Below are 27,403 nucleotides of genomic sequence, written 5' to 3' on the forward strand. Positions count from 1 at the left end.
AGATAATATTTCAAGAACTCTCAAGCGTCTAAGCTTGGGGATGCCCCGGTTGGCATCCCAACTTTCTTCTTCAACAACTATCGGTTAGTTTCGGTTGATCCTAAGTTTTTGCTCCTTCACATGATGTTTGCCATTCTTAGAATGTCATTTTATTTTGTTTTGCTTGTTGTTTGCATAAAATATCAAGACCTGAAATTATTAAATAGGAGAGTCTTCACATAGTTGCATAATTATTCAACTACTCGTTGATCTTCACTTATATCTTTTGGAGTAGTTTGTCATTTGCTCTAGTGCTTCACTTATATCTTTCTAGAGCACGGTGGTGGTTTTATTTTGAAGAAATAGATGAAATCTCGTGCTTCACTTATATTATTTTGAGAGTCTTTAGAACAGCACGGTAATTTGCTTTGGTTATGAATTTATTCCTAATATGATGGGCGTCCAAGAGGGATATAATAAAAACTTTCATATAAAGTGCATTGAATATTATGAGAAGTTTGATACTTGATGATTGTTTTGAGATATGAAGATGGTGATATTAGAGTCATGCTAGTTGAGTAGTTGTGAATTTGAGAAATACTTGTGTTAAAGTTTGTGATTCCCATAACATGCACGTATGGTGAACCGTTATGTGATGAAGTCAGAGCATGATTTATTTATTGATTGTCTTCCTTATGAGTGGTGGTCGGGGACGAGCGATGGTCTTTTCCTACCAATCTATCCCCCTAGGAGCATGCGCGTAGTACTTTGTTTCAATAACTAATAGACTTTTGCAATAAGTATGTGAGTTCTTTATGACTAATGTTGAGTCCATATGGATTATACGCACTCTCACCCTTCCACCATTGCTAGCCTCTCTAGTACCGCGCAATTTTCGCCGGTACCATAAACCCACCATATATCCTCCTCAAAGCAACCACCATACCTACCTATTATGGCATTTCCATAGCCATTCCGAGATGTATTGCCATGCAACTTTCCACTGTTCCGTTATTATGACACGCTTCATCATTGTCATACTGCTTTGCATGATCATGTAGTTGACATCGTATTTGTAGCAAATCCACCGTTCATAATTCTTTCATACATGTCACTCATGAGTCATTGCACATCCCGGTACACCGCCGGAGGCATTCATATAGAGTCATATCTTGTCCTAAGTATTGAGTTGTAAGAAAATAAAAGTGTGATGATCATCATTATTAGAGCATTGTCCCAGTGAGGAAAGGATGATGGAGACTATGATTCCCCCACAAGTCAGTATGAGACTCCGAACGAAAATAAAGAGGCCAAAGAAACCCAAATAAAAAAAGAGTTCATAAAAAAAGAGAAGGCCCAAATAAAAAAATAAAAAAAATGAGAGAAAAAGAGAGAAGGGAGTATGCTACTATCCTTTTACCACACTTGTGCTTCAAAGTAGCACCATGATATTCATGATAGAGAGTCTCCTATGTTGTCACTTTCATATACTAGTGGGAATCTTTCATTATAGAACTTGGCTTGTATGTTCCAATGATGGGCTTCCTCAAAATGCCCTAGGTCTTCGTGAGCAAGCAAGTTGGATGCACACCCACTAGTTTCTTTTGTTGAGCTTTCATACATTTATAGCTCTAGTGCATCCGTTGCATGGCAATCCCTACTCACTCACATTGATATCTATTGATGGGCATCTCCATAGCCCGTTGATACGCCTAGTTGATGTGAGACTATCTTCTCCTTTTTGTCTTCTCCACAACCACCATTCTATTCCACCTATAGTGCTATGTCCATGGCTTGCGCTCATGTATTGCATGAAGATTGAAAAAGTTTGAGAACATCAAAAGTATGAAACAATTGCTTGGCTTGTCATCGGGGTTGTGCATGATTTAAATATTTTGTGTGGTGAAGATAGAGCATAGCCAGACTATATGATTTTGTAGGGGTAGCTTTCTTTGGCCATGTTATTTTGAGAAGACATGATTACTTGGTTAGTATGCTTGAAGTATTATTATTTTTATGTCAATACTAAACTTTTGTCTTGAATCTTATGGATCGGAACATTCTTGCCACAATAAAGAGAACTACATGGATAAATATGTTAGGTTTCATTCCACATCAAAAATTCTGTTTTTATCATTTACCTACTCGAGGACGACCAAGAATTAAGCTTGGGGATGCTGATACGTCTCCAATGTATCTATAATTTTTGATTGTTCCATGATATTATATTACCAACCTTGGATGTTTTATATGCATTTATATGCTATTTTATATTATTTTTGGGACTAACCTATTAACCTAGAGCCCAGTACCAGTTTCTGTTTTTTCCTTGTTTTAGAGTATCGCAGAAAAGGAAAATCAAAAGGAGTCCAATTGACCTGAAACTTCACGAAACTTATTTTTGGACCAGAAGAAGCCCACGGAGTATCAGAGATGGACCAGGAGAGTCCCGGGCTGCCCACGAGGTGGGGGGCGCGCCCACCCCCCTGGGCGCGCCCCCTGCCTCATGGACAGCCCGGAGGTCCACCGACGTACTTATTCCTCCCATATATACCCATATACCCTAAAAACTTTGAGGAGCATAATAGATCGGGAGTTTTGCCGCCAGAAGCCTCCGTAGGCACCGAAAACCAATCTAGACCCGTTCCGGCACCCTGCGGGAGGGGGAAATCCCTCTCCGGTGGCCATCTTCATCATCTCGCTGCTCTCCATGACGAGGAGGGAGTAGTTCTCCCTTGGGTATGAGGGTATGTACCAGTAGCTATGTGTTTGATCTGTCTCTCTCCCTCTCTCTCTCTCGTGTTCTTGAGGTGTTACGATCTCGATGTATCGCGAGCTTTGCTATTATAGTTGGATCTTATGATGTTTCTCCCTCTCTACTCTCTTGTAATGGATTGAGTTTTCCCTTTGAAGTTATCTTATCGGATTGAGTCTTTAAGGATTTGAGAACACTTGATGTATGTCTTGCGTGGGATACCCGTGGTGACAATGGGGTATTCTATTGATCCACTTGATGTATGTTTTGGTGATCAAATTGCGGGTTCCGCCCATGAACCTATGCATAGGGGTTGGCACACGTTTTCGTCTTGACTCTCTGGTAGAAACTTTGGGGCACTCTTTAGCGTACTTTGTGTTGGTTTGAATAGATGAATCTGAGATTGTGTGATACATATCCTTTAATCATACCCGCGGATACTTCAGGTGACATTGGAGTATCTAGGTGACATTAGGGTTTTGATTGATTTGTGTCTTAAGGTGTTATTCTAGTATGAACTCTAGGATAGATAGAATGGAAAGAATAGCTTCATGTTATTTTACTACGGACTCTTGAATGGATAGATCAGAAAGAATAACTTTGAGGTGGTTTCGTACCCTACCATAATCTCTTCGTTTGTTCTCCGCTATTAGTGACTTTGGAGTGACTCTTCGTTGCATGTTGAGGGATAGTTATGTGATCCAATTATGTTGTTATTGTTGAGAGAACTTGCACTAGTGAAAGTATGAACCCTAGGCCTTGTTTCCTAGCATTGCAATACCGTTTGTGCTCACTTTTATCATTAGTTACCTTGCTGTTTTTATATTTTCAGATTACAAAAACATATATCTACCATCCATATTGCACTTGTATCACAATCTCTTCGCTGAACTAGTGCACCTATACAATTTACCATTGTATTGGGTGTGTTGGGGACACAAGAGACTCTCTGTTATTTGGTTGCAGGGTTGTTTGAGAGAGACCATCTTCATCCTACGCCTCCCACGGATTGATAAACCTTATGTCATCCACTTGAGGGAAATTTGCTACTGTCCTACAAACCTCTGCACTTGGAGGCCCAACAACGTCTACAAGAAGAAGGTTGTGTAGTAGACATCACAGAGAAGTGTAAGTATTTCCCTCAGTTTTTGATAACCAAGGTATCAATCCAGTAGGAGGCCACGCACGAGTCCCTCGCACCTACACAAACAAGTGAACTCCTCGCAACCAACGCGATAAAGGGGTTGTCAATCCCTTCACGGTCACCTACGAGAGTGAAATATGATAGATATGATAAGATAATATTTTTGGTATTTTTATGATAAAGAGAAATAAAGATTCAAGTAAAATAAATGGAAAAGGAAATAAATAAGTATTGGAAGATTAATATGATGGAAAATAGACCCGGGGGCCATAGGTTTCACTAGAGGCTTCTCTCGAGAGCATAAGTATTACGGTGGGTGAACAAATTACTATTGAGCAATTGACAGAATTGAGCATAGTTATGAGAATATCTAGGTATGATCATGTATATAGGCATCACGTTCGAGACAAGTAGACCGACTCCTGCCTGCATCTACTACTATTAGTCCACACATCGACTGCTATCCAGCATGCATCTAGAGTATTAAGTTCAAGAGAACAGAGTAACGCTTTAAGCAAGATGACATGATGTAGAGGGATAAACTCATGGAATATGATATAAACCCCATCCTTTTTATCCTCGATGGCAACAATATAATACGTGCCTTGCTACCCCTACTGTCACTGGGAAAGGACACCGCAAGATTGAACCCAAAGCTAAGCACTTCTCCCATTGCAAGAAAGATCAATCTAGTAGGCCAAACCAAACTGATAATTCGAAGAGACTTGCAAAGATAACCAATTATACATAAAAGAATTCAGAGAAGATTCAAATATTGTTCATAGTTAAACTTGATCATAAACCCATAATTCATTGGTCTCAACAAACACACCGCAAAAGAAGATTACATCGAATAGATCTCCACAAGAGAGGGGGAGAACTTTGTATTGAGATCCAAAAAGAGACAAGAAGCCATCTAGCTAATAACTATGGACCCGTAGGTCTGAAGTAAACTACTCACACTTCATCGGAGAGGCTATGGTGTTGATGTAGAAGCCCTCCGTGATCGATACCCCCCTCTGGTGGAGCTCTGGAAAAGGCCCCAAGATGGGATCTCATGGATACAGAAAGTTACGGCGGTGGAATTAGGGTTTTGGCTCCGTATCTGGTAGTTTGGGGGTACATAGGTATATATAGGAGGAAGGAGTACGTCGGTGGAGCAACATGGGCCCCACGAGGGTGGAGGGCGTGCTTGGGGGGGGGGGGGGTAGGCGCGCCCCCTACCTCGTGCCTTCCTGGTTGATTGCTTGACGTAGGGTCCAAGTCCTCTGGATCATGTTGTTCCGAAAATCACGTTCCAAAAGGTTTCATTCTGTTTGGACTCCGTTTGATATTCTTTTTCTGCGAAACCCTAAAATAGGCAAAAAACAACAATTCTGGGCTGGGCCTCCGGTTAATAGGTTAGTCCTAAAAATAATATAAAAGTGTATAATAAAGCCCAATAATGTCCAAAACAGGATATAATATAGCATGAAACAATTGAAAAATTATAGATACGTTGGAGATGTATCAAGCATCCCAAGCTTAATTCCTACTCGTCCTCGAGTAGGTAAAAGATGAAAACAGATTTTTTGATGTGGAATGCTACTTGGCATAATTTCAATGTAATTATTCTTAATTGTGGTATGAATATTCAGATCTGAAAGATTCAAGACAAAAGTTCAATATTGACATAGAAATAATAATACTTCGAGCATACTAACTAAGCAATTATGTCTCTTAAAAATAACATGGCCAAAGAAAGTTATCCCTACAAAATCATATAGTATGGCTATGCTCCATCTTCACCACACAAAGTATTTAAATCATGCACAACCCCGATGACAAGCCAAGCAATTGTTTCATACTTTTGGTGTTCTCAAACTTTTTCAATCTTCACGCAATACATGAGCGTGAGCCATGGACATAGCACTATAGGTGGAATAGAATGGTGGTTGTGGAGAAGATAGTCTCACATCAACTAGGCGTATCAACGGGGTATGAAGATGCCCATCAATAGATATCAATGTGAGTGAGTAGGGATTGCCATGCAACGGACGCACTAGAGCTATAAATGTATGAAAGCTCAACAAAAAGAACTAAGTGGGTGTGCATCCAACTTGCTTGCTCACGAAGACCTAGGGCATTTTGAGGAAGCCCATCGTTAGAATATACAAGCCAAGTTCTATAATGAAAAATTCCCACTAGTATATGAAAGTGATAACATAGGAGACTCTCTATGAAGATCTTGGTGCTACTTTGAAGCACAAGTGTGGTAAAAGGATAGTAGCATTGTCCCTTCTCTCTTTTTCTCTCATTTTTTTATTTGGGCCCTTTCTCTTTTTTATGGCCTTTTTTATCTAGTCCGGAGTCTCATCCCGACTTGTGGGGGAATCATAGTCTCCATCATCCTTTCCTCACTTGGGACAATGCTCTAAAAATGATGATCATCACACCTTTTTATTTACTTACAACTCAACAATTACAACACAATACTTAGAACAAAATATGACTCTATGTGAATGCCTCCGGCGGTGTACCGGGATATGTAATGAATCAAGAGTGACATGTATGAAAGAATTATGAATGGTGGCTTTGCCATGACTACAATGTCAACTACATGATCATGCGAAGCAATATGACAATGATGGAGCATGTCATAGTAAACGGAACGGTGGTAAGTGTTGGGGAACGTAGCATAAATTCAAAATTTTCCTACGTGTCACCAAGATCTATCTATGGAGTCATCTAGCAATGAGGGAGGAGTGGATCTACATACCCTTGTAGATCGCGTGCGGAAGCGTTCAAGAGAACGGGGTTGATGGAGCCGTACTCGTCGTGATCCAAATCACCGATGATCCTAGCGCCGAACGGACGGCACCTCCGTGTTCAACACACGTACGGAGCAGCGACGTCTCCTCCTTCTTGATCCAGCAAGGGGGAAGGAGAGGTTGATGGAGATCTAGCAGCACGACGGCGTGGTGGTGGAAGTAGCGGGATTCCAACAGGGCTTCGCCAAGCGCTGCGGGAGGAGGGAGATGTGTCATGGGAGGGAGAGGGAGGCGCCAGGGCTTAGGTATGGTTGCCCTCCCTTCCCCCCACTATATATAGGGCCAAGGGAGAGGGGGAGGGCGCAGCCTTGCCCCTTCCTCCAAGGAAGGGTGCGGCCAAGGGGGAGGAGTCCATCCTCCCCAAGGCACCTCGGAGGTGCCTTCCCCCTTTAGGACTCTCCCCTCCTCTTGTCCCTTTGGCGCATGGGCCTCTAGGGGCTGGTGCCCTTGGCCCATGTAGGCCAAGGAGCACCCCCTACAGCCCATGTGGCCCCCGGGGGCAGGTGGCCCCACCCGGTGGACCCCCGGGACCCTTCCGGTGGTCCCGGTACAATACCGGTGACCCCGAAACTTGTCCCGATGGCCGAAATAGCACTTCCTATATATAATTCTTTACCTCCGGACCATTACAGAACTCCTCGTGACGTCCGGGATCTCATCCGGGACTCCGAACAACTTTCGGGTTACCGCATACTAATATCTCTATAACCCTAGCATCACCGAACCTTAAGTGTGTAGACCCTACGAGTTCGGGAGACATGCAGACATAACCAACAACGGGATCTGGATACCCATGTTGGCTCCCACATGTTCCACGATGATCTCATCGGATGAACCACGATGTCAAGGACTTAATCAATCTCGTATACAATTCCCTTTGTCTATCGGTACGATACTTGCCCGAGATTCGATCGTCGGTATCCCGATACCTTGTTCAATCTCGTTACCGGCAAGTCTCTTTACTCGTTCCGTAACACATCATCCCGTGATCAACTCCTTGATCACATTGTGCACATTATGATGATGTCCTACCGAGTGGGCCCAGAGATACCTCTCCGCCACACAGAGTGACAAATCCCAGTCTTGATTCGTGCCAACCCAACAGACACTTTTGGAGATACCCGTAGTGCACCTTTATAGTCACCCAGTTACGTTGTGACGTTTGGTGCACCCAAAGCACTCCCACGGTATCCGGGAGTTGCACAATCTCATGGTCTAAGGAAATGATACTTGACATTAGAAAAGCTTTAGCGAACGAACTACATGATCTTTGTGCTAGGCTTAGGATTGGGTCTTTGTCCATCACATCATTCTCCTAATGATGTGATCCCGTTATCAACGACATCCAATGTCCATGGTCAGGAAACCGTAACCATCTATTGATCAACGAGCTAGTCAACTAGAGGCTTACTAGGGACATGGTGTTATCTATGTATCCACACATGTATCTGAGTTTCCTATCAATACAATTCTAGCATGGATAATAAACGATTATCATGAACAAGGAAATATAATAATAACTAATTTATTATTGCCTCTAGGGCATATTTCCAACAGTCTTCCACTTGCACTAGAGTCAATAATCTAGTTCACATCACCATGTGATTAACACTCAAGGTCACATCCCCATGTGACTAACACCCAAGAGTTTACTAGAGTCAATAATCTAGTTAACATTACCATGTGATTAACACTCGATGAGTTCTGGGTTTGATAATGTTATGCTTGTGAGAGATGTTATAGTCAACGGGTCTGAATCTTTCAGATCCGTATTGTCAGGCCCCCGACTCAATGCCACATCGATCTAGCATGTAACACCTCATATCACTTTGCGGCCTCACGCACGGTATTCCCACGGGTGTCGCCTTACCTTTGCCCGGGACCGTTTGCGCCTTTTGGCACACGTATATGACAGTGTCGCTAGCACCCATATGATAAGGAGCCCGGGCTGACATGGCTAGTCGTAAACCCAAAGCGGCACAGACTTACAGGGACAGGCATCCATGACCCAGCATCGAACGTGTCGGTCATCAGCGAGTGAATCCAGGCTGTAGCACTGGGCTAGCAGGACTCCGGTGAACCGGGCTGTAGCGGGCTAACAGGACTCCGGTATTCACCGCGTGACATTTCCCCGAAGGGACAGACACAGGAACGAAGAAGGACACATGCCGGCCAGCCTAAGTGTTCCGGAGCAGTAGCAAGCTACCATGGCTCAGTGGAAACACTAGGAGACATTTCCCGGTAAGAGAGGCTACTAAAGATAAACAACTAGATGGTCAGATCCCACACATACCAAGCATTTCAATAACATACACACAATATGCTCGATATGTGCAATACAACATGGCATCACAAAATGACTCTACGACTCAAGTAGTTTATTCAATAGGCTCCGAGGAGCGGGATATTACAAACATGGGTCTCATGACCCAACACTCAGAGCATACAAGTAAAAGCACAAGCGGAAGCTATCATGTCTGAGTACAGACAACTATAAATGAAAAAGGCTGAGAAGCCTGACTATCTATCAGATCCTGCCGAGGGCACAAGATCGTAGCTGAGGTATCAAGCTAAACGTCGAAGACCACGCGGAAATACTAGTGAGACTGAAGTCTCTCTGCAAAACATAAAATAGGCAAACATGAGTACAAATGTACCCAGCAAGACTTACATCAGAACTATCTACATATGCATCATTATCAACAAAGGGATGGTGGGGTTTAACTGCAGCAAGCCAGCTTTGACTCAGTGGCTAACCTGAACTACGACTGCAAATAACTTTTGAGGTGGCGCACACGAGTCCACATATTCACCATATCAATACACCACTATGGATCCGCTCCCGTCTCCCTACGAGAACGCCATCCATAGCACTCACGCTTATCTTGCGTATTTTAGAGTATCCACTTTCACTTGTCTATGAACTGATATAAGCAACCCAGAAGTCCTTTTCCGCGGACACGGCTATTCGAATAGATGATGATAACCCTGCAGGGGTGTACTTCTTCATACATGTTTCCACCACTTAGCGTCTGCACACGACATGTGCTCGGCAGACTTCAAGCGAAAGCCGACGTGGGTGTAGACCACGACCTACCTAAACACTCAAGTCTCTAGTCTAGGTTTATCGCCTATTCGGGTTCCATCCATGAGGAGATCCGGCCGGAGTTTCGCTCACAGCCCCAAACGATGTGAACAGGGTTCCCGAGATACCAAACGGGCATCCGGTACACCGTGCCACGTACCTACCGCATCACAGCCCACCCCTACGGTCAGCGCTGTCCACGGCCTCCAGTAAGCTACAAACACCAGAAACTACTTGCAACTCCTGGACAGAGAGCTAGGGTGAATAAGAAGTCGAGCGGGGTCATATTTCAGGGCCCAATGCATGGTAGTAACTGAATCATGGATCACAAACACAGAACTCAGTTCCTGAGGACGGCTGCAATGAGACAACCCACCATGCACTCCTACATGGCCTCTCACCGCTACCTTTACCAAATCGTGTTCACACACTTAGCTCACACACGGTAGGACATGTTCACACGCCTCTGATTCATCCCCGATGAATCAGACCTGACTCAACTCTAAGCAGTAGCAGGCATGACAAACAAGCATGAATGAGTAGGCACAACAGGGCTCAAACAACTCCTACTCATGCTAGTGGGTTTCATCTATTTACTGTGGCAATGACAGGTCATGCAGAGGATAAAGGGGTTCAACTACCGCAGCATGTAACAGATGATTCGGTGTTGTCCTAATGCAGTAAAAAGAGAGCAGGAGCGAGAGAGTGGGATTTTATCGGAATGAACAAGGGGGTTTTGCTTGCCTGGCACTTCTGAAGATAACATTGGGTCTTCATCAGTGTCAACGATCACATCATCGGTATCACGTCTATCGAGAGGGGACAAATACCGGCAACACAGAAAGGAACACAATCAATGCAATGCACAATATGATGCATGCTCATGACATGGCAATATGAATGTGTTTTGGGCTAATGCAACTAGCAACAGATTAAATGAAGTTGGTTTGAATATAAAATTCAAATTCAAACTCCATATGTGGTTATTTAAATGTCATTCACTTCATTTGTCCTAAACAGTAGTGATAAGTTGTTCTAACATGCATGAAAATGGTACAGATGGATTCCTTGAATTTTTCTGATAATTTTTCATATATAATTTATTTCATTTGGAGTTACGGTTAATTTTCTCTGATTTATTGAAGTTTTAGCTATTTTCTGAAATTTCTGAATAATAATAAATCCAGAAATGAATTACTGCGTCAGCATGACTTCACAGTGACGTCAGCAAGTCAACGGCGTTGTCCAGGTCAAATCTGACCTATGGGACCCACATGTCAGCTGCACAGTGATTTAACAGAGTTTAATTAACTTAACTAAATGGTTAGCCGGGTTAATTAAAGGGTAGGGCCCACCTGTCAGTGAGTCAGTGGGTTAGCTAAATTTTAATTAGCATCTAAACTAAATTAGCAGGGCCCCGGGCCCACATGTAAATGACCCAGGGGGGGTCAAACCCCTGGTCAACAGGGCCTAACACGCCGGCGGTTCGTCGCCGGTGGCAACAGGCGCGGCGGAGGGCTCGGGTTCGCTCCTCCGGCGTCCAAATGGACGGAGGAGAGCGGCTACGGGGAGCTGGAGCTCACCCGCGCCCGTTTCAGCAAGCAGCAGCAGCTAGGGCGGGCGGAGACGACGGCCCCGAGCTTGGCAGCGGCGGCCGGAGCTCGGGCGTGCTCGGGTTCGGCGTTACACGGCACGGCGAGGTCAGCTGAGGGTCTCTACGGATTACTGGGGTCGTCAGGAGCACTCGAAGGCAACGAGCGCAGGTGGAGGACCCCGGGAGCACGAAGCTCACCGGCCATGGCGGACGGCGGCTTCGGGTGCTTGTGGGGCGGCGGCTACAGGGTGCGCGAGAGAGAGAGAGGTGAGGGGAAACGACGGCAAGCTCACAGGGATGCAGCAGGGTGGCTCAGTGGGCTCGGAGACGCACCGGAGCCGACGAATTTGACGAAGATGGCCGGCGGGTCCGAGGTAGAAGACGACGGCGATGGCGGCGATGCAGGGCTTCTGGAGGGCTGTGGAACGGTGGGGAGGAAGAGGGGGTCGAGGCGGAGCTCCTGGGTGCATCGGCGAGGCTAGGGGTGGCCGGTGGCCATGGGTACGGCGACGATGACGGCGAGCTCCGCTCGGTGGTGTGCGCGGGAGGAAGCAGAGGAGGGAACGGAGTCCAGGGGAAGAGAGGGGAGGTGCAGGGGGCGAGGGGGAGTGCGTGGCGCCCTCGGGTGCCTCCAGCGGCGAGCGGGTAAGCAGGAGGTGGCCGGAGCGTGCGCGCGCGCGTCGGGCACACGCCCTCCTGCCTACTGGCAGGAGGTTGAAGACGGTGGCGACCGGGGTGGGCTGGGCCGCACAGTGCTGGACCAGCACAGGAGCTGGGCCGGCTCTGGTGGGCTGCACGGGTGAGGCCAGGTAAGTACTGTCCCTTTTAATTTTTCTGTTCTGTTTTCCTTTTTATTTTATATCTTTTGCCACTGTTTTCAATTCCAAAATAATTTCATACAGTGCCAAAACATTCTGAAATATTTTATGTTACCTCTCTGGACTATTCCAAAAGTACATAAAACATTTCAAAGCATTTGAAAATATATTCATTATATATTATGAATATATCCCCAAATTCAAATAGATTATTGATTTAAATTCAGAGACCAAATAATTCCTTAAAAATATTCCAGAATTTTGGTTTGATATATAACTCTTGCCAAAATTCACAAAACTATTTTTAGGGCATTTTGGATTCACAGAATGCAATTTAAAGGGTGCTTGCCCTTCTTTTAATTAGGGTTTTGAGGCTTCTGAATTCCTCAGTTCAAATTTCATTTGAATTTAAACATGATGCAGCAACCAAGCTAGTCCATGGCCAGGGTAAGCTAGGGATGTGACAACTCACCCCCACTAAACAAGAATCTCGTCTCGAGATTCAAGCGTAGGGTAAGGTGAAGGGGAAACACAAACTAGTACAATCTTCACGATCCAGGGTGCACTTCATAGGAATGTTGATTCGATCACCATCATTGTCTTGAAGTCTTGCTCTGAGAAATCCTGTCAACATGACATGGAGGGAAGAAGGAGACTCTAGAAGGGTCGATCTTCTCGAAGATCGAACAACTCAGGATTAACTCCCGGAATGAGACATAGAACCATCTCTCGGGTTGAGACACGAGATACACATCAAGAGGGGTGGAAGAAACGGATGACGAAGGTTCACTAGGTGGACAATAATTCCACACCTAAGAAGGTGGTAAACGATTGTCAACGTAGCGAGGAGTTAAGTTGACATGACACCATAATGATACACCTTAGAGGAGGTGACTCGAAGATATAACCTCTTAAGTGGCAAAAAGAATTACTTTTGATTCAGAGATCATTGAAACTCTTTAAACCAGCCTAAGGCAATTCTCGAGCGATCATTTGAAGGGGGTCAGTAGAATGGCATACTCGGACTTGGATGATGTGGATTACCTTGTTGAAGACAACGCAATGGATGAATTTACTTATCACCGGAAATGGAAGGGACATTGGTGGTGCAAGCTGGGAACAAAATGCAAATGCTGGGAACGATTCTGGTAACTGGGGAAGAACCCAACAATAGAGAGTGAATTCACTGTTGGAGTGGTTATAGCATAACCGAGGGAACTGAGAGCAAACCCAGCTAGAGCCGATGATAACACGTAGTGCTTGTGCGTGCTCTCAAGAACTTGAGCATTTCCATATTCATCAAGGTTTTACCAACATCCGTGTCAAGGGTCCGGTAACACAACTTACTACCATGATGAATGGTGATGGAGGATGCAGATGCAAAGGAAGATAACACCTTCTCAGATTACACCTTAGCGAGGCCAAGGAACAAAATCTGGATGATCGACCGAGAGACATTTAGCACTCCGCTTCTAATGTTCTCCTTGATGTGCTAGTGTATCCCATTCATAGATACGGTTTGATAACTAGAACATCAAGTAAAGGTCGGACTTCGGGAACACAACAAATCATAAGGCACAACTAGAGAGTAAATCCTACGAAGTCCTTATGGGAAGGTGGCCAACTTCATCAATCAAGATATTATAATAACAGGTCTTCCGGCTGGGTGTGTTGGCCATGACATCCACTTTATCGGTTATCGCGAGACCAATATTATAGTTCTTGGGAAATGTTCCAAACCATCATATCTGCCTGAGATTCAGATCTGGTTGGTGTCAGGATATTCCAGACTCATCGAGTCTAGGAAGAAAAATGAAAGTTTGCAACACAAATCGACGAGATGACGTTGCGAGATTCTCGGAAGATGAACTACGATAGCAAGCTCCAAAACATGAGCTGGTTCTGCTACAAACATGTGAACACGTTGTCCAAGACAAGCATGACCACAAAGTAGTCTTATAATAAAACACTACCGAGTTCAGGTTGGGAACCATCAGCGAGGATATCGAAGTTCTTTCATAAGTCCGGATTAGCTCTTATGGAGGAACTCCTTCTCCTTGAACAAATCAATCAGTGGCTTGGTGTGCTAGGGATACATATAGATTGAAGGTTGCAAGTCTTCAAACCACAGCATTCTTCGCACGTGTGCATGACTGATTTGGAATGATTCCAAAGAAAGCAACATTGACTTTCTCGAATCCACGGCGGCAACTTGCATCAGATGCACATGAATTAAAGGAAGTCACTACCTTCATCCAAACATATGCTTCATGAGCTAGCATGAGCAAATGCTTTCAAAATTTTCCAACACTAGCTTAATGTTCAGCAAAATTATGGAGAAGACAAGGATGTTGTCAATGGGCACAACAACAATTCATCTGGGTTTCCTTTTAAAAGGAATTCCATAGTTAAGTGAACAAGTGATAGCATTGGTCAGACCTAAAAGATATAATGGTGTATGCTCGAGGGATCAACCACGAAATAAGACAACATTACGAGCATCGTTGGTACTGATTTGATTTGACGATAGCCCACACTCAAATCAAAGGATTGATAAGACAATAGGTCCAGCAACTGATCACAAGGACCAATCGATGAAGATATCATCTTTCTTCAACACACACTACACAAGAATATCCCTTTGGAACGAACTAAGTCAGACAAGCTTTTATCTTCCAACTCTCCAAGTTGTTGTCTAGCTTAACCAACTAGCTCAGGGATATCTAACACCGATTCTTGGAGAGAAGGTGGTTCACAAGAAACCAACTTGATCACGAACTCAACATAGCGGTCAGGTGACAACCCGGTAACACCTCCAAGAAGATATTTGGAAAGTCACGAACCACCGGTATGTTACTAAGCTCGAGAACAATCTTGCTTTTGAGGGCAAGACGATATGATCAAATGAGTGAGGACTTGACAAGATCCTAACTCATCAATCGAAGGGTGCACCGGAATAAGGACTAGGTAGCACGATCAGTCTTAGAAGGATGATTCGAAAACCAACATAATAAGAATGAAATTATTATCCTTTAACTACCAAGCAACAGAGTTGCTAGCAGTATTGATTTCACACATCACAATTCATTTGTCGGTATTCCGGTTGCATCAACACGAGGGCCGAGGAATGACTAATGATGGTGAGAGGTATCACTGTACCAAGAGTTCATAGGATGGTGTGCAATTCCTATAACAATCTCGATATAGAATAAGGTAATACTCCAAGGTAGAACAGAACCAAAAGCTGGATTAGCAATTTGATCTGCGGAGCACAACTTCTTTGACCCAATCCTGGATATGGAAGAGGTACTGGAGTTTGTTTCTCCAAGTCATTCAGGACAGAATGGCTTGACGGACCACAAGAGTAATAGACATCGATGAACGAATGCATGCATACTCTTGACTATCAATTGATAGACGAGGGTCAGAATGCAACTAAAGAGAACAACTCAAAGGAACATATAATTTTCTGAGTTGTGGATGCATAGATTAGTATGTCGAACCAAGTTCAACATATTTCTTCCGGATAACCCATGCAGAAAGGTAGAACTGGCAGAGTCACGATTTATGAATGGAGAACTCCTCAAGAGTACTCTAATTGTGATGATTTTTTTTTGATCCAATAAACATCTGCCATAAGTAGTTCATGGTATTTGGAAGAAGAAGATACCACGGACTTCAAGGACTATCGCAAAGGTTACTAATATCCTAAAGGCACTAGCAATTACTATCAACATGAAGTAGGTAGAGTGAATCTCGGGTTCAGAGCCCAGGAGTAGAATACCTACTACTAAGTAGCATCACGGGATGCTTCCGAGAATAAAGGCCAGAATCTTCACACTAGGACACAAATCATGGCTAGACCACTAGATGATCCCCTAAGCACTTAGGGTCATAATAATAATTCCAACATATATGTCGAGGAAATAATTACCTCAACACACCGATTAGTGTGGTTAATCTGGCCCATGGGAACATCGGAAACAGAAGGAAGGGATTTGCAAATGCATCGGACTATTTAGAAACCTGGGATGACTCGGAGAGCATAACGGCTGTAAATGCTCAGAAAAGATTTGAGACATTCACAAAATGGTGGCATAACCACTCAGAAGCACAATATCAAGGTTCCGAGATCAACAATTAACATACGGAAGTAGTAGGAACTGAACTGAGACTTAAATCCAACAATCTTATAAGTCTACTGATAAGTAACACGTGATCCTAATAGAAAGAAGAGATAGCCTAGTTCTTAATCCCCGTAGAAGAGAAGATGACTCAGATCAGAAGGGCATAAGGTATAAGGAATAAAAAGAGCCTTACGTTCCATCCCACAATCAATTCCCTTATATAACTAAAGAATTTCTAGACTCAACTTCGACCAGTTTGGCTTGGTAATCCTACAGGCAGTCAAGCTCTGATACCAACGCTGTCAGGCCCCCGACTCAATGCCACATCGATCTAGCATGTAACACCTCATATCACTTTGCGGCCTCACGCACGGTATTCCCACGGGTGTCGCCTTACCTTTGCCCGGGACCGTTTGCGCCTTTTGGCACACGTATATGACAGTGTCGCTAGCACCCATATGATAAGGAGCCCGGGCTGACATGGCTAGTCGTAAACCCAAAGCGGCACAGACTTACAGGGACAGGCATCCATGACCCAGCATCGAACGTGTCGGTCATCAGCGAGTGAATCCAGGCTGTAGCACTGGGCTAGCAGGACTCCGGTGAACCGGGCTGTAGCGGGCTAACAGGACTCCGGTATTCACCGCGTGACATTTCCCCGAAGGGACAGACACAGGAACGAAGAAGGACACATGCCGGCCAGCCTAAGTGTTCCGGAGCAGTAGCAAGCTACCATGGCTCAGTGGAAACACTAGGAGACATTTCCCGGTAAGAGAGGCTACTAAAGATAAACAACTAGATGGTCAGATCCCACACATACCAAGCATTTCAATAACATACACACAATATGCTCGATATGTGCAATACAACATGGCATCACAAAATGACTCTACGACTCAAGTAGTTTATTCAATAGGCTCCGAGGAGCGGGATATTACAAACATGGGTCTCATGACCCAACACTCAGAGCATACAAGTAAAAGCACAAGCGGAAGCTATCATGTCTGAGTACAGACAACTATAAATGAAAAAGGCTGAGAAGCCTGACTATCTATCAGATCCTGCCGAGGGCACAAGATCGTAGCTGAGGTATCAAGCTAAACGTCGAAGACCACGCGGAAATACTAGTGAGACTGAAGTCTCTCTGCAAAACATAAAATAGGCAAACGTGAGTACAAATGTACCCAGCAAGACTTACATCAGAACTATCTACATATGCATCATTATCAACAAAGGGATGGTGGGGTTTAACTGCAGCAAGCCAGCTTTGACTCAGTGGCTAACCTGAACTACGACTGCAAATAACTTTTGAGGTGGCGCACACGAGTCCACATATTCACCATATCAATACACCACTATGGATCCGCTCCCGTCTCCCTACGAGAACGCCATCCATAGCACTCACGCTTATCTTGCGTATTTTAGAGTATCCACTTTCACTTGTCTATGAACTGATATAAGCAACCCAGAAGTCCTTTTCCGCGGACACGGCTATTCGAATAGATGATGATAACCCTGCAGGGGTGTACTTCTTCATACATGTTTCCACCACTTAGCGTCTGCACACGACATGTGCTCGACAGACTTCAAGCGAAAGCCGACGTGGGTGTAGACCATGACCTACCTAAACACTCAAGTCTCTAGTCCAGGTTTATCGCCTATTCGGGTTCCATCCATGAGGAGATCCGGCCGGAGTTTCGCTCACAGCCCCAAACGATGTGAACAGGGTTCCGTGACACCAAACGGGCGCCCGGTTTACCCGGCCACGTGCCTACCGCATCACAGCCCACCCCTACGGTCAGCGCTGTCCACGGCCTCCAGCATACTACAAACACCAGAAACTACTTGCAACTCCTGGACAGAGAGCTAGGGTGAATAAGAAGTCGAGCGGGGTCATATTTCAGGGCCCAATGTATGGTAGTAACTGAATCATGGATCACAAACACAGAACTCAGTTCCTGAGGACGGCTGCAATGAGACAACCCACCATGCACTCCTACATGGCCTCTCACCGCTACCATTACCAAATCGTGTTCACACACTTAGCTCACACACGGTAGGACATGTTCACACGCCTCTGATTCATCCCCGATGAATCAGACCTGACTCAACTCTAAGCAGTAGCAGGCATGACAAACAAGCATGAATGAGTAGGCACAACAGGGCTCAAACAACTCCTACTCATGCTAGTGGGTTTCATCTATTTACTGTGGCAATGACAGGTCATGCAGAGGATAAAGGGGTTCAACTACCGCAGCATGTAACAGATGATTCGGTGTTGTCCTAATGCAGTAAAAAGAGAGCAGGAGCGAGAGAGTGGGATTTTATCGGAATGAACAAGGGGGTTTTGCTTGCCTGGCACTTCTGAAGATAACATTGGGTCTTCATCAGTGTCAACGATCACATCATCGGTATCACGTCTATCGAGAGGGGACAAATACCGGCAACACAGAAAGGAACACAATCAATGCAATGCACAATATGATGCATGCTCATGACATGGCAATATGAATGTGTTTTGGGCTAATGCAACTAGCAACAGATTAAATGAAGTTGGTTTGAATATAAAATTCAAATTCAAACTCCATATGTGGTTATTTAAATGTCATTCACTTCATTTGTCCTAAACAGTAGTGATAAGTTGTTCTAACATGCATGAAAATGGTACAGATGGATTCCTTGAATTTTTCTGATAATTTTTCATATATAATTTATTTCATTTGGAGTTACGGTTAATTTTCTCTGATTTATTGAAGTTTTAGCTATTTTCTGAAATTTCTGAATAATAATAAATCCAGAAATGAATTACTGCGTCAGCATGACTTCACAGTGACGTCAGCAAGTCAACGGCGTTGTCCAGGTCAAATCTGACCTATGGGACCCACATGTCAGCTGCACAGTGATTTAACAGAGTTTAATTAACTTAACTAAATGGTTAGCCGGGTTAATTAAAGGGTAGGGCCCACCTGTCAGTGAGTCAGTGGGTTAGCTAAATTTTACTTAGCATCTAAACTAAATTAGCAGGGCCCCGGGCCCACATGTAAATGACCCAGGGGGGGTCAAACCCCTGGTCAACAGGGCTTAACACGCCGGCGGTTCGTCGCCGGTGGCAACAGGCGCGGCGGAGGGCTCGGGTTCGCTCCTCCGGTGTCCAAATGGACGGAGGAGAGCGGCTACGGGGAGCTGGAGCTCACCCGCGCCCGTTTCAGCAAGCAGCAGCAGCTAGGGCGGCCGGAGACGACGGCCCCGAGCTTGGCAGCGGCGGCCGGAGCTCGGGCGTGCTCGGGTTCGGCGTTACACGGCACGGCGAGGTCAGCTGAGGGTCTCTACGGATTACTGGGGTCGTCAGGAGCACTCGAAGGCAACGAGCGCAGGTGGAGGACCCCGGGAGCACGAAGCTCACCGGCCATGGCGGACGGCGGCTTCGGGTGCTTGTGGGGCGGCGGCTACAGGGTGCGCGAGAGAGAGAGAGGTGAGGGGAAACGACGACAAGCTCACAGGGATGCAGCAGGGTGGCTCAGTGGGCTCGGAGACGCACCGGAGCCGACGAATTTGACGAAGATGGCCGGCGGGTCCGAGGTAGAAGACGACGGTGATGGCGGCGATGCAGGGCTTCCGGAGGGCTGTGGAACGGTGGGGAGGAAGAGGGGGTCGAGGCGGAGCTCCTGGGTGCATCGGCGAGGCTAGGGGTGGCCGGTGGCCATGGGTACGGCGACGATGACGGCGAGCTCCGCTCGGTGGTGTGCGCGGGAGGAAGCAGAGGAGGGAACGGAGTCCAGGGGAAGAGAGGGGAGGTGCAGGGGGCGAGGGGGAGTGCGTGGCGCCCTCGGGTGCCTCCAGCGGCGAGCGGGTAAGCAGGAGGTGGCCGGAGCGTGCGCGCGCGCGTCGGGCACACGCCCTCCTGCCTACTGGCAGGAGGTTGAAGACGGTGGCGACCGGGGTGGGCTGGGCCGCACAGTGCTGGACCAGCACAGGAGCTGGGCCGGCTCTGGTGGGCTGCACGGGTGAGGCCAGGTAAGTACTGTCCCTTTTAATTTTTCTGTTCTGTTTTCCTTTTTATTTTATATCTTTTGCCACTGTTTTCAATTCCAAAATAATTTCATACGGTGCCAAAACATTCTGAAATATTTTATGTTACCTCTCTGGACTATTCCAAAAGTACATAAAACATTTCAAAGCATTTGAAAATATATTCATTATATATTATGAATATATCCCCAAATTCAAATAGATTATTGATTTAAATTCAGAGACCAAATAATTCCTTAAAAATATTCCAGAATTTTGGTTTGATATATAACTCTTGCCAAAATTCACAAAACTATTTTTAGGGCATTTTGGATTCACAGAATGCAATTTAAAGGGTGCTTGCCCTTCTTTTAATTAGGGTTTTGAGGCTTCTGAATTCCTCAGTTCAAATTTCATTTGAATTTAAACATGATGCAGCAACCAAGCTAGTCCATGGCCAGGGTAAGCTAGGGATGTGACACGTATGTACTTCGCAAATTTCTATGTCATCTTGTAGATGCAACTACTACGCTACATTTGGAGCTATTCCAAATAACTATTCTACTATACGAATCCAGTTTTACTACTCAGAATAATCTGGATTAGTGTCAAAGTTTGCATCGGCGTAACCCTTTACGACGAACTCTTTTACCACCTCCATAATCGAGAAAATTCCTTAGTCCACTAGTTACTAAGGATAACGTTGACCGCTGTCCTGTGATCCATTCTTGGACCATTCTTGTACCCCTTGACTGACTCATGGCAAGGCACACTTCAGGTGCGGCACACAACATAGCATACCGTATAGAGCCTATGACAAAAGCATAGGGGACGACCTTCGTCCTTCCTCTTTCTTCTGCCGTGGTCGAGCTTTAAGTCTTAACTTCATACCTTACAACTCAGGCAAGAACTCCTTCTTTGACTAATCCATCTTGAACACCTTCAAGATCATGTCAAGGTATGTGCTCATTTGAAAGTACCATTAAGCGTTTTGATCTATCCTTATAGATCTTGATGCTCAATGTTCAAGTAGCTTAATCCAGGCTTTCCATTGAAAAACACTTTCCAAATAACCCTATATGCTTTCCAGAAATTCTACGTCATTTCCGATCAACAATATGTCAACAACATATATTCATCAGAAATTCTATAGTGCTCCCACTCACTTCTTTGGAAATACAAGTTTCTCATAAACTTTGTATAAACCCAAAATCTTTGATCATCTCATCAAAGCATACATTCCAACTCTGAGATGCTTACTCCAGTCCTCAGAAGGATTGCTGGAGCTTTGCATACTTATTAGCATCTTTCAGGATTGACAAAACCTTCCGGTTGTATCACATACAACCTTTCCTCAAGAAAATCGTCGAGGAAACAATGTTTTCTGACATCCTATCTGCAAGATTTCATAAATAATGCAGTAATCGCTAATATAACTCCAACAGACTCTTAGCATCGCTACGAGTGAGAAAGTCTCATCGTAGTCAACTCCTTGAACTTGTCGGAAAACCTCTTAACGACAAGTCGAGCTTTCTTAATGGTGACATTTACCATCATTGTCCGTCTTCCTTTTAAAATCCATCTGTACTCAACAGCCTCACGACCATCGAGCTGTTCTGTCAAAGTCTACACTTTGTTTCCATACATGGATCCTCTCTTGGATTTTATGGCCTCGAGCCATTTATCAGAATCCGAGCCCACCATCGCTTCTCCATAGCTCGTAGGTTCATTGTTGTCTAGCAACATGACTTCCAAGACAGGATTACTTACCACTCTGAAGTAGTATGCATCCTTGTCATCCCACGAGGTTTGGTAGTGACTTGATCTGAAGTTTCATGATCACTATCATAAGCTTCCACTTCAATTGGTGTAGGTGCCACAGGAACAACTCCCTGTGCCCTGCCACACACTAGTTGAAGAAACGGTTCAATAACCTCATCAAGTCTCCACCATCCTCCCACTCAATTCTTTCGAGAGAAACTTTTCCTCGAGAAAAGACCCGATTCTAGAAACAATCCCTTATTGCTTTCGGATCTAAGACAGGAGGTATACCCAACTGTTTTTGCGTGTCCTATGAAGATGCATTTATCCGCTTTGGGTTCGAGCTTATCAGCCTGAAACTTTTTCGCATAAGCGTCGCAGCCCCAAACTTTTAAGAAATGACAGCTTAGGTTTCTCTAAACCATAGTTCATATGGTGTCATCTCATCGGAATTACGTGGTGCCCTATTTAAAGTGAATGTGGTTGTCTTTAATGCCTAACCCATAAACTATCGTGGTAATTCGATAAGAGACATCATGGTATGCATCATATCCAATAGGGTGCAGTTATGATGTTCGGACACACCATCACACTATGGTGTTCCAGGCTGCATTAGTTGTGAAACAATTTCCACAATGTCTTAATTCTGTGCCAAACTCATAATTCAGATATTCATCTCTATGATCATATCTTAGATATTTTATCCTCTTGTCACGACGATCTTTCAACTTCACCCTGAAATTACTTGAACCTTTCAATAATTCAAACTCGTGATTCATCAAGTAAATGTACTCAACATCTACTCAAACCATCTGTGAAGTAAGAACATAACGATGTCCACTACACGCCTCAGCACTCATTGGACTGCACACATCAAAATGTATTACTTCCAACAAGTTGCTTTCTAGTTTCATTTTACTGAAAACAAGGCTTTCAGTCATCTTGCCCATGTGGTATGATTTGCATGTCTCAAGTGATTCAAAATCAAGTGAGTCCAAACGGTCCATTTGCATGGAGTTTCTTCATGCATATACACCAATAGACATGGTTCGCATGTCTCAATCCTTTCAAAAATGAGTGAGTCCAAAGATCCATCAACATGGAGCTTCTTCATGCGTTTTATACCGATATGACTTACGTGGCAGTGCCACAAGTAGGTGGTACTATCTTATATCTTTTGGCATGAACATGTGTATCACTACGATCGAGATTCAATAAACCATTCATTTAAGGTGTAAGACCATTGAAGGTATTATTCAAATAAACAGAGTAACCATTATTCTCCTTAAATGAATAACCGTATCGCGATAGACATAATCCAATCATGTCTATGCTCAACGCAAACACCAAATAACAATTACTTAGGTTTTAATACCAATCTCGATGGTAGAGGGAGCGTGCGATGCTTGATCATATCAACCTTGGAAATACTTCCAACACATATCGTCATCTCACCTTTAGATAGTCTCTGTTTATTCCGTAGCTTTTATTTCGAGTTACTAACACTTAGCAACCGAACCAGTATCTAATACCATGGTGCTACTAGGAGTACTAGTAAAGTACACATTAACACAATGTATATCCAATATACTTCTATCAACCTTGCCAGCCTTCTCATCTACCAAGTATCTAGGGTAATTCTGCTCCAGTGGCTGTTCCCCTTATTACAGAAGCACTCAGTCTCGGGTTTGGGTTCAACCTTGGGTTTCTTCACTAGAGCAGCAACTGATTTGCCGTTTCATGAAGCATCCCTTTTTCCCTTGCCCTCCTTGAAACTAGTGGTTTCACAAACCATCAACAATTGATGCTCCTTTTTGATTTCTACTTTTGTGGTGTCAAACATCGCGAATATCTCAAGGATCATCATATGTGTCCCTGATATATTATAGTTCATCACGAAGCTCTAATAGCTTGGTGGCAGTGACTATGGAGAACCATCACTGTCTCATCTGGAAGATCAACTCCCACTCGATTCAAATGATTGTTGTACTCAGACAATCTGAGCACAAGCTCAACAATTGAGCTTTTCTCCCTTAGTTTGCAGGCTAAGAAAATCGTCGGAGGTCTTATACCTCTTGACGTGTGTCACACCCTAGCTAGTCATGCATCAGAGTGTGTGCATCATGTTTAAAATTCCATTTAAGTTGAAATGGGGATTTGTGAAACCCTCAGAATCATTTTTGAAAATGACCCAAATAAAAATTTCTCCAAAAGGGTCCAAGAAAATGCTCATGTTGCTCTCTGAAAATATTGGACAGAGATAAAAATCAAACCAATATTTTTAAGAGCTCACAGGTATTTATTTTGGGCATTTGGAATTAATGCATAATTATTTGCATTGGAAATATATTATTATATATATTAATATATGTCCAAATATTATGCCATTTATAAAGGAGCTCTGGAATAATATATATAGCTCCTGCAAAAATTGGCATAAGTTAAATAAATGATTTAATATATTTTTTTAAATCAAAACAAATGTCAGAAATTAGAAAACAGAAAGTAATTAACAGGAGGAGCTTACCTGGGCTCCTCCACTGTGCGGCCCAGCCAGCTGGCTGGCCCAGCCAGCAGCCGGCCCAGCCCACCTCCCTCCTCTGTCGTCTTCGTCCCGACAGAGGGAGGGGAGTGTGGCCGGCGCGCGCGCGCGCCACCGCGCCACGCCACCTCTCTCCCTGCCTGCCTGCCCTCCCTCTCCTCGCCTCGATGCCCTGGACGACGCCACGCCTCTCCCCCTGCTCTCTCTCACTCTCCCCCGGCTCTCCCTTCCTCTCCCTCGCTCTCTCTCTCACACGGCCGAACACCACCGTCGCCGCCGTTCGCCACAGCAGCCGTCTCCGGCCACCCCTCGCTCCCCCGACTAGCTCAGAAGCTCCGCCACGACCCCCTCTTCCTCCCCACCGCTCCACGGTCCTCCGGAAGCCCTGCATCGCCGCCACGTCGCCGTTCCCCTCATCGGGCTCCGACCATCGTCGCTGTCGAATTCGTCGTCTCCAGCGCGTCCCCGAGCCCGCTAACCATCCCTGCAGCTCCGTGGTGAGCCCCCGGATCGTTTCCCCCTTCTCCCCTGGTCTCTCCCGACCTCTAGGCCCTAGCCCCACCTTGGCCGAGAGCTCCACGCCGCCGGCGATGTCGCCGTCGTGGCCACGGTCACCGTAGCACCCAACTGAGCGCACTATCATGCTCCCCACCTCACCAGGAGCACGCAGCACGCACTAACGCCTCCCCAAACCCCCTGCAACGTCGATCCCGACCGCACCCGAACTCCGGCAGCCGCAGCCGAGCTCGCCGCCGTCGACTCCGGCCACCCCAGGGCCAGCCACGGCCACCGTTCGACGCGCGAGAGCAAGAGCTATCCAACGAGCCCAAGCACGACCTCGCCCGTGCCCTGTAGCGTGATCCCGCACCGCGCCGCCGTCTCGGGCCTCGCCGGCGTCACGTCGCCGGTGGGTTTGACCCACTTTGACCACTGTTAGTTGACCCCCTGACGCTGACTAGTGGGCCCCAGCGCCACTAATTAGTAATTAGGATTAAATTAACCCTATTTAACCCCCCTGTCACTGACGTGTGGGCCCCACACGTCAGGTTTGACTTCAGCCAGCCGCAGTTGACCACTGACGTCACACTGACGTCAGGCTGACGCAGTAATTGAATTTCTGGATTTAATTTAAATCAGGAAATTCCAGAATATTATTTAAACTTCAAAAATTCATAACTTTTATTCTGTAACTCCAAATTGGACAAATTATATATGAAAAATGATCAGAAAAATCCAATCTATCCATCTGTACTATTTTCATGCATGATCAAACAAGTTAAATTGATGTTTCAAGCAGAACAAGGAAAAGCACTTAAAGAGACCATGTTTGAGTTTGAAATTTGAATCTATGATTCAAATTTGTTCAAACCCTTCTGGTTTTAGTTGCATTAGCCCAACACACTCATATTGCCATGTTTCATGCATGCATCATATTGTTGCACATTGTTTGGTGATGCTTGTGTATCGATGTCCTTTGCGACAGGTTCTGCCTCCGAGGAGTACCGTGATTACCCTAACGAAGAACCATATCAGTGCATCGAACCATCAGGCAAGCAACCAACCATTTGATCATATCGATACAATCCCATGTTCTCGCTCCTGCTCTCTTTTACTGCATTAAGACAACGCGATTCAAACTGCTGTGTGCTACGGTAGTTGAACCCATTTCCTCTGCATGACCTGTCATTGCCACAGTAACTAGATGAAACCCACTAGCATGTGTAGGAGTTGATTGAGCCCTATGTATGTGTTGTTCCTACCTTGCTATGCCTGCTATGCTTAGAGTCGTGTCAGGTCTGGTTCATCTGGGTGATGGGCTAGAGTGAAATGATTATGTCGGTAATGAGAATGGCGTGGTGAACACGATTTGGTAAAGGTATCGATGAGAGGCCATGTAGGAGTACATGGTGGGTTGTTTCATTGAAGCCGACCTTAAGCACTGAGATCTGTATATGTGATTTAAGATACAGCTACTACCATGCATTGGGCCCTGAAATATGACCCCGCTCGACTTCTTATTCACCCTAGCTCTCTGTCCAGGAGTTGCAAGTAGTTTCTGGTGTTTGTAGCCTACTGGAGGCCGTGGACAGCGCTGACCGTAGGGGTGGGCTGTGATGCGGTAGGTACGTGGCACGGTGTACCGAATACCCGTTAGGTATCTCGGGAACCCTGTTCACATCGTTCGGGGCCGTATGGGAAACCTCGGCCGGACTCCCTGCGGATGGAACCTGAATAGGCGATAAACCTGGACTAGAGGCTTAAGTGTTTAGGTAGGTCGTGGTCTACACCCACGTCGGCTTTCGCTTGAAGTCTGCCGAGCACATATCGTGTGCAGACGCTAAGTGGTGGAAACATGTATGAAGAAGTACACCCCTGCAGGGTTAACATGATCTATTCGAATAGCCGCGTCCGCGGTAAAGGACTACTTGGTTGCCTATACAGTTCATAGACAAGTAAATGGAAACTACTAAAAGCCTCAGGATAAGTGTGAGTGCCGAGGATGGATCTTCCGTAGGAAGACGGAGGTGGATCCTCGGTAGTGTATTGAAGTGGTGAGTAGTAGACTCGTGTGCGCAAAACCATTTCAAGTTGGAGTATCGTAGGATAGTCTAGCCAAGAGTCAAAGCTGGCTTGCTGCAATAACTCCACCAACCCTTCTTGATACTATGCATGTATGTAGGATCTGATGTAAGTCTTGCTGAGTACCTTTGTACTCATGTTGCCATAATCTACATTTTTTACAGAAGACGCTGCAACCCCTTCTGATGGGTTCTATGTAG

This window comes from Triticum aestivum, chromosome 3A, assembly GCF_018294505.1.
Source record: "Triticum aestivum cultivar Chinese Spring chromosome 3A, IWGSC CS RefSeq v2.1, whole genome shotgun sequence".
NCBI classification, from domain to species: domain Eukaryota; kingdom Viridiplantae; phylum Streptophyta; class Magnoliopsida; order Poales; family Poaceae; genus Triticum; species Triticum aestivum.